Here is an 8774-nt window from a genome sequence, read left to right as displayed (position 1 = left end):
GTGATTCATGACTTCTCCTCACAAAGTATTGATGCTAAAAGTCTGAGTGGTCAAAGTAAGCGAGTCAGCAACGGCATAATCGCTATTCAGTCGGATGAGCGATATTGTCAGAACAATCACCTGTGATTTCTTTGTTCTGATTCTCCTGCTGTTCATTTTTTATGGATGTTTCACTTGTGTTCGTAAATAGCTTTTTAAAATCGGTTAATAAAAATTGAGCAACTCGCTGCTCACCAAACTAAATGTTTACTATTATCATATTGAGTATAATGTTCCTCTTGATACAGGAATACATATTCCTGTGATATAGGGTCGTTCAGTTTAAAAACTCAAAGCATCTATAAAATCGATAACGATTTCTTGCCGCAGTAATGTTTTTTGGGTCACAGCTTGCACAGATCCAGCTAATTTCAGAGCAGGTCACCCGGCAATGGGTTTACACAGCAGGCCATTCTAAAAAAAAAAATATCTGGCTGGTCACTGATTGATTAATGCTTCCAATCGTCCATTTTATGATTACATAAAATTATGCGATAATTTACACTTTTTTCTCATTGTTTCCACTTCAGATTTAATTGAAGGGGGGGGGGGGGGGTTCAATTAAATAGTGCAGCGCTTGCGATGTCCACGGGACTGTTTAAATGAGATGAACTGCCCTGCATGGCAAGGCTTTTTTTTTTTTAAGGCATTGGAGAAATAGATAGGTGCCTCTCAGCTAGCTGTCGTTTGCTTGACGTGACCATTCATCATCTTGCAATGGCCAGGTGCACTGATGACCAGCCTGGGGATAATGACCAATCAGAAAGCAGTGGAATTCTGGCTCCTGGGTGGCATGTTCACCCTAAAGCAGAGATCCCACATTCTGGAGGGCTTCGGTGTCTGCAGGCTCAACCGGCAGGTAATTTAGGATTTTGAGAACATGGGTGAGTGGACTCCAGTTAACCCAGTGAGTAAAAGCCCAAATCTAGACGTCTAGAGGGGTGTAAATCTAGGTCGAGATATTTTTTGACCTAAAACAGACTATGTTAGCCCAGGTTAGCTCCAATATAGCTCAGGTTTTTACCAAGATATAGCCTGGCTTGTCCTAGTCAGTTAGAAAACATTCACTTTTCAACCAAATGTAGCCATGTTTTCACCTGAACATCTTGACATCTCTGAAGTCAATATTTGGGCTTTTGCTCACTGGGAATCAATTAATTAAATTAAGCCCTCCAGTTTGGCAATCCCAAAGCTAAAGCCTGACATCAGACAGAAAACTCCAGTGATGTGCTCCACAGTCCATAATTGAATTAAAAAAAACTAGCCCAGTGCTAGCTGCAGCCAGAGTCACACACAATTAGCAATAGCATCAACCAGGGAGGATTTCACACAGCCAGGTGCAAGGCTTTCACTCAAGCAGTTTCTTACCTCCTCATGCAAGAGTTACTCCTCTAGAAACAAGGGTGCCTAGTCTTATCCCAAAATGGCTGGTTCGGATAAAAGTTTTAGTTTTAGTTTTAGCCCAGCACTGATGGCACCTGATTCTACTTATCAAGGTAACTGAAGTTAAACTAATGAACTAATCATGGTCTTAATTGAAGACCATGATTAGTTAATTAGTTTAATCAGGTGTCGTAGTGGCGAGCTAAAAAAAAAAAAAAAAAAAAAAAAAGCTCCCAGTGGCCCTTTTCAGATAAGGTAGTACACCCTTGGAATAGATCAGGGGTGGGCAATCTCAGTCCTGTTTCTGCTAGTTACCCTGGCCAAATGAGCTAACTGGCCATATAGAACAACACTGGTTCACCCATAGAATAGATCACAGTAAAACGTTTCATAGAGGGGCACAAGAACGGTCTTTGGCTTTCGTTCATGCGCTTATTAAGTCACGTGGATAAAATGTCAGACGGCGTAAAAGTTAGGGCCTAATTAAGTCATTAAAGGCCAGGAGTTGGCACGAAACACAGAAACAGATGCGACACACCTCCGGTCCGGATAGTCCTGCACCTGCAGTCCGTCTCTGCCTGCTGTTCCCAGCATGCAGTTCTGCAGCGCAGTTGGCAGAGACTGCGGCTCTTCGGCTGAGCTGGAGCACTGCAGGGGGGAGACGAACAGCCAGCTGAACGCGAGCGCTACGCTGCACAACTGAGATTTCTGAGTTTTTTTTCTCACCACCGGTGGTATGAGTGTTTTTCTTTACCTCACTCGCTCGCTTTCTGGGGTTTCAGGGATATTTATTTATTTATTTATTTACCTATTTTACCAAATTTTCCTTTTTGTTTCCTGTATCTCTAGAAAAAAAGAGAGTGCTACACAAATAAAATTGAATTAAACTGAATTGATTCGAATTGAATTGAAGAGCTTTATTTTTAGTTTGGTGTTCAGAATTCCTAAAGGTGTGGAATGTAGATATTTTTTCTTGCCATTTCTGAAACGCCATCCGCTTTATATTTATCATTTCTTTATTTTTTTCCCCTTATTCTCTTCTGTGATGTTCAATGAAAAGAGATGCACGTGCGTGTATAGGCCAGTTAGGTGCAGCAGAGGTTTTTGGTCAGCTCAGCAGACCAGGACGCTGGTGGTCAGGCACATGGGGAGAGGGGGTGGGTCAACACATTCATTTTCATTCATTCATTCATTCATTCATTCATTTGGTAACGTATATTCTGTACAGTAGTAGTTTTTCCAGGTTGGGGTGCCCTTTTCTCACCTGCCCCCTGTAGAGGGAATGCAGTCAGTGACGTTCGGGCGCAACATGGAGTCAGTGATTCATTTTAATGTATTCTCCCTTAAAGCTATTCAATGAAAAATGTTCAAAACTTCTATGATTGTTCTCATTTGAAATTAAGCAAATTAGACCATTAAGATTTTCTTTTCCTGATAAGTCATACCATTCATTTCCAGTGTCATGTTTCCACATATGTACAGCATGTCATGGTTGAGAAGGTCAGAGTGTCAGTTTGCATTCAACCGACAAACTTGTTTTCCGCAAAGCTGATTTTCTGGCACTTCTGACACAAGGACCACATTACTGGCTGCCTAGGAACAAATGCCAGTAACTTAAAAGAAGAACACCAAAACCCGAAGATACTATTTACTCCCACACCCCCCTTTGTGTCTCACTCAGGGCATTGTGGGAAACAAACGTGTAATACAGTAAGGCTGTCAGTCAGAGGTGGTTTGTACGTCTTGTTCTTCAGAGTGGCGTGGACACTCCCCAGTTTACTGAAGAAAATCTACCTCATTCAGCCAGAGTGATGGTCCGGCTCAACCTGTTCACTTCCTGGGAGGCCAACGCTTGAGAGGCCATCAGAACTGAGAGACAGGAGTGATGCATCGTGGGTAAGATGTTGTCAGTCCATTTCGCTCTGATTTTGTGTAATGAAACGTGCCGCTTTCGTGTAATTCGTTTTTTTTTCTAATTCAATGACAAAATAGTATGTTTCTTGAGGAGATCTACGCTTTTTTCACTCAATCATGTGCTAGAAAATGTAGTAGGTCAATAAACTAAAAACAGCAAAAAGCCAGACCTTTGGACTGCGCAGGTGATTGATTAATCAGTTGTTTGCCCCTTTCTGCCTAATATTGACGTATTTATTTTGAATGAGTTATTGTCTGATTGTATAACAAACAGGTTAACAAACGTGTACAGTACAGCAAAGAGTTTTAAACATGTCTACATGCATCTTTTAGATTATTTGATTCCTTGATATATTCATTATTTTAACCACATGAAAATATCCACAGTTCAAATTGTTTTGATAGTCAAAACAAGTCTTCATCCATTGTGCATTGGTGAAAATCATGGAAATTCATTAAATACTAAAATTCAAGTGATGTTTAAAATCGTATTTTAATAATTTTTTATTAGAACACCGAGAACAGGAAGTGAACACAGCAGACAGAAGTACAGTACAGTACAGTACAGGGACGGGGTGTAGCACAGTGGGTAAGGAACTGGGCTTGTAATCAAAAACAGGTCGCAGGTTCGATTCCCGGGTAGGACACTGCCGTTGTACCCTTGAGCAAGGTACTTAACCGAAATTGCTTCAGTATATATCCAGCTGTATAAATGGATACAATGCAAAAATGCTATGTAAAAAGTTGTGTAAGTCGCTCTGGATAAGAGCGTCTGCTAAATGCCTGCTGTCATTAAGCATAAATCACACTAGAACAGTGGTGTCAAACTCGTGCCATGGAGGGCCGTGTGTATGCAGGTTTTCATTCCAACCAATTAATGCTGCCTTAATTGTGTCCAATTACTCATTCAGCCATATGCGTTTAACTGCATTGAAGCACAGAATATAAGAAATTTTTTATTTAGACAATGCGGGTCACCATAGACGTCGGGTCACCATTGTGCACAAACCTGCATCCCTAATTCAGCAAATAATTTAACTTATTATATAATCAAGATCTGAGGCTGGAATGAAAACCTGCATACACACGGCCCTCCATGGCACGAGTTTGACACCACTGCACTAGAACATCAGTAGTATAATGGGAAGGGAACTGGTTCTGTAACCTAAAGGTCACGGGTTCAATTCCTGGGTAGGACATTGCCGTTGTACCCTTGAGCAAGGTGCTTAACCCGGATTCAGTGTAAATCCAGCTGTATGAATAGATGCAACAAATAAATGCAAGGAATATTATTGCATTGACCAGCTTACCAGCTCTCATAGGGAAAATAGAGACCTTTTATAGATGCACTGCAAAATGAGAAACCTAGAACGCCTGAATGGCCAGCTCTCATTATCAAACTTTCATACTTTCTTTAGTCCATTGTTTGAGCAGAGGCCTGACCGTTATTTATCGAAGTAACAGCTCTGGCTCTTAAACTCTGCCAACAGAGTGTTCTTATCTTTCTGTTGTCAGTGCTAAAGAGGTTGTCTTTCATTATTCATGCGCCCACTCCCGTAATGAAGACACAAATTGTTCTCTTCCCTCTCCACCTCACCTGATGTGTGGTGAGCGTTCTGGTGCAAAATGGCTGCCGTGCATCACCCAGATGGGTAGCTGAGGTGAGTTTCCCCGTGATCACTGTAAAGCACTTCGAGTGTCTGGAAAAGTGCTATATAAATGCAATTAATTCATTCATTCATTCATTCATTCATCCATATTGATGAAGGTCCAAGTGCCAGTTAGGGCAGGCTTGCTCTCTTGAAAGTCACATGAGCTTCTGTAAGCAGAAATGAAACCACACTAGAGTGCAATCCAGGACATGCTGTTGTAAGTGAAGCAGGTTGGCACGAATGCCTAGCTAATGTTATTGCACTTGATAAACAGTCTCATGCAGATGACAAAAAAAAAAAAGCGTATTTCATGGTCCTGATGGGACTTAGGTTAACTTTGGTTAAACTGCTATCTTTCCAATTCCAGTTCGAGCAATGCGAAGTTCGTGTCAAGTGCTGAGGGTAAACCACGTAACCTTTAGCAATCAGTGCAATCAATCTTAATGGGTTTCTATATTAAGGTCTTTCCCTAAGGTGACCCCCTCTGTCTGCATTCACTTCTGTCATAATAATTTATGTACAGGTTTTTTTTTTTTTTTTTTTTTTGCCTGGACCGCAACAGCGGGGCCAACCCTACAAACGCGAATGTCTGTGACTGAGTGACTGAGTGATGAAGTTACACCATTGGTCGGCCGAGTTATGAAGTTACACCATTGGTCGGCCGGTCCAGCCATGCACTAGGTTTTGACCTGGTCTTGTTAAAATGAAAAAATGCAACTAGACTTGCTGTTGTGGCCACAAAAGCAAAAGAATAACCAGTTAATAAACAAGCCTTTTATTCCCCATAGAAATGGGCTCGTCACCAGAGGGTTGCAGATTCCATGCCTAGGAAGGGCACACACTGGTGTTGTCCCCACGGGCAAGTTATTTAGCCCGGATTGATTCCGTACACATCAAGCCGCATAATTGGATAATGCAGTGAGCCCTGAATAGGGACACCGGCTTTGCTAGAATGCAGGCTGGATGAACTATTATCATGTTATGGCGTATCAAACTTTGGCAGACTCCTGCATATGAATTTTACAGCATGAACTAAGTGTGACACTGTGGTAAAATGGTGTATTTTACATATTAGTTTTTTTTAATTCATTCTTGCAGGCTTAAAGGAAATCTTCTCAAAAATACCTCATAAGCTTATACCTTATAATTTTCTTTTTTTGAATTAGCCTCCTAAAGCAGCCATTGGACATTGAGCAAAAATAATTTCCAATATTGTTTTTTTTTCCCGCTTTGCTGCTGAAAGTGAGCTGACATTGTGATTATGACACATATTAAATATGACATATTCTATGCTACACATTACCCAGGCCTCTTTGCTCTGCTGCTTGTGTTACATAGCCAGGTTTGTATTTATGAAGTATCTTTTATACAGTATATGTACATAATGTATAATCACAGGTGGCTGAGATATGCCGGGCTTGCTATGTTACACCAGAAGTGATGGCAAAATGACCTTGCACCCCCCCCCCCACCCCCCCCCCCCACCCAGGATTGCATCAGAGCTGAGAAGGACAGAAATTCCACTCATCATGTGGCTGCTGCCATTGAGCTCACGAGACACACACACACACACACACACAAAAGGGAAGCACAGGCAGAATTTACAACTGCCAAACAATGAGCCCTCCTGTGTTATTTTTCAGACGGGCTACTACAAAAGTGTCTCCAGTATGTCCTTACTAATGGGAAGTGAGTTTTTAACGAAAGACAAGCATGCCCTGTGTTGCTTTCCTCTGGGAAAACAATCAACGATCAAGGCCACCAAACCCACACAGACACCTGACACTGTGAACAAGGTGCTCCCTGTTTTCTGAAGGAGATTCTGGCTTTCTTGTTTCTCTTGGTATCTCAGCTGTCAGGTGTGCACTATGACATGATGTTGGCCTCCTGCAGTGTATTGAAATAGAAGTCAATCGTATTTGATTTACTCAAAGCATATTTCAAAGTATTACATTTAGAATTAATTATTGAAGCTAATAATGACATCTACTGTGGCTCCACCTCCATTGCCTTCATAACTGTATTGCACTGTACTCCTATATTTTTTAAATTATTTTATCATTTTTCTGTTATCATTATTATTATTGCTGTTGTTGTTATTTTTTTATTATTATAATTATTGTTGTTGTTATTGTTTTTTGCTAATATTATTGTTGTTATTGTTGTTATTAGTGTTATTAGTGTTATTATTGTTGTTATTGTTGTTATTATTGTTGTTGTTGTTATTGTTATTGTTGTTGTTCTTTTTGTTATTGTTGTTGTTGTTGTTATTATCATTGTTGTTGTTATTTTTATTGTTGTTGTTGTTGTTGTTGTTGTTGTTATTAACCATGGAATTTCAGGAATTTGCAGTTCAGGAATCTTGCTAAAGGGTACAAAGGGAATATCTCATTGTCCCCCAAAAACCTCTGACTTACCCGCCCAGTTCTGTACCTGACAGGTTACAGGGCCACCATGTAGCACTGCAACATGCTGAGCAGTGCGACAGCTGCAATATATTAATAATCCACTTATAATAATTACGTTCTTACAATAATTGATCCTTATTGTAGGAACAGGATGCTAAATGTTTTTTTTTTTTTCATTTTGTGTCAACACAAAAAATTCACACATAAAGAGTACCTTGCTGTTCGATGGCAGAAAGGGGTTTATTGCGTTTTCCAGTAATTTCTTAAACTCACGCTCTAAACTCAAGTCTGAGTGTCGTCGTGAGCGCCACTCAGGTACTCACTTAACCCGTTTACAGGGCGAGAGTCTGGACAGAAAGACTGTGAGACTCTGAGATGACTCAGTTCCTGTAACGACACAAGTTAGCAGATCAGTGGAGACGGTGACTCATGGCCTTCATGCTTGGCCTGGCATGGCTTCCATTATCCCCATGGAAACAGGACCGGATAGGGCGTTGTGTAGACCTCAATGACAGAAATTAGACGCGGTGTCCCAGGGAAACATTTCTGGGTTGGAAAAGTCTGTGTAAAGTCGGCGAAACACCATCTAGGCGTTCAGGTGAAAACCCGGCTTTGTTGGGATGAAAAGTGAATGCTTTCTAGTCGACAAGGAAGTAGCCAGGCAACATCCGGATAAAACCCGGGTTATATTGGCGTCAGCCTAGTTCGTTTAAGTCAAAAACGTCACTCAACCTAGATTTCTACCCCTCTAGATGACTAGAGTCTGGCTTTTGCTCGCTGGGGTACTTGCAGTGTAGCCTACCCCGCATAACCAAGATGAAGGGTATATCTCTTTTGTTAATTATATTTATTTGTCAATGTTTTTAAAAATATTTTATATTTAAAACGTATTTCCCTTCCAGTTTCCTCACGAGTCAGCACTAGTGAGACCCAGTAGTGAGCCTGTGACTATATATACGAGTGACCATGAGCAGTGTTTGGAGGAGAAGTAAATATCTCCTTGACAACAGCTGGAAACTCAGCACAAAGTTGGGAGGAAGTGACACGTGTTGGCTGATGAAATGTACCACACCCCTGGCAGGGCAAGGCCCAATTGTGTGACATTGCTGTGGACTCCCCAGTCATAGACGGGTATGTCATTACTGTAGGTCCAATCCGCACTCATGATAAGCACCATTTCATGCTGTGCCACTAAGAAACCTTAACCTTATTAAATGTTTGGCAGTTTTAAAGATAGGAAAGGGAAAAATGTTTTTATTGTTTTCACTGAAGCAAGAGAAGCTAGAAGTTATGGCTGATTGAACTCAATCCAAATCGTTATGCTGGAGAACCAGCACATGACACCTCTAGGCAAGAAAATAAGAACCAATGGGAAGCC

The 8774-nt window shown here is 41.0% G+C and overlaps 1 long non-coding RNA gene across 2 annotated transcripts; it reads left to right on the top strand.

The window, feature by feature from the left end:
* Positions 1 to 816: 816 nt before the first annotated feature.
* On the top strand, positions 817 to 5034 carry LOC135235359 (uncharacterized). Of its 2 annotated transcripts, none has more exons than XR_010324362.1 (3): positions 817 to 923; positions 3177 to 3318; positions 4852 to 5034. It is a non-coding gene; the product is annotated as an uncharacterized LOC135235359 (long non-coding RNA). The 2 variants fall into 2 exon arrangements; XR_010324361.1 differs by having other exon boundaries at positions 3177 to 3328.
* Positions 5035 to 8774: the final 3740 nt, after the last annotated feature.

This window comes from Anguilla rostrata, chromosome 11 (genome assembly GCF_018555375.3).
Source record: "Anguilla rostrata isolate EN2019 chromosome 11, ASM1855537v3, whole genome shotgun sequence".
Lineage (NCBI taxonomy): Eukaryota > Metazoa > Chordata > Actinopteri > Anguilliformes > Anguillidae > Anguilla > Anguilla rostrata.
Note: the sequence above shows the minus strand (reverse complement) of the source record. Positions and strands in the feature narration are given on the sequence as shown.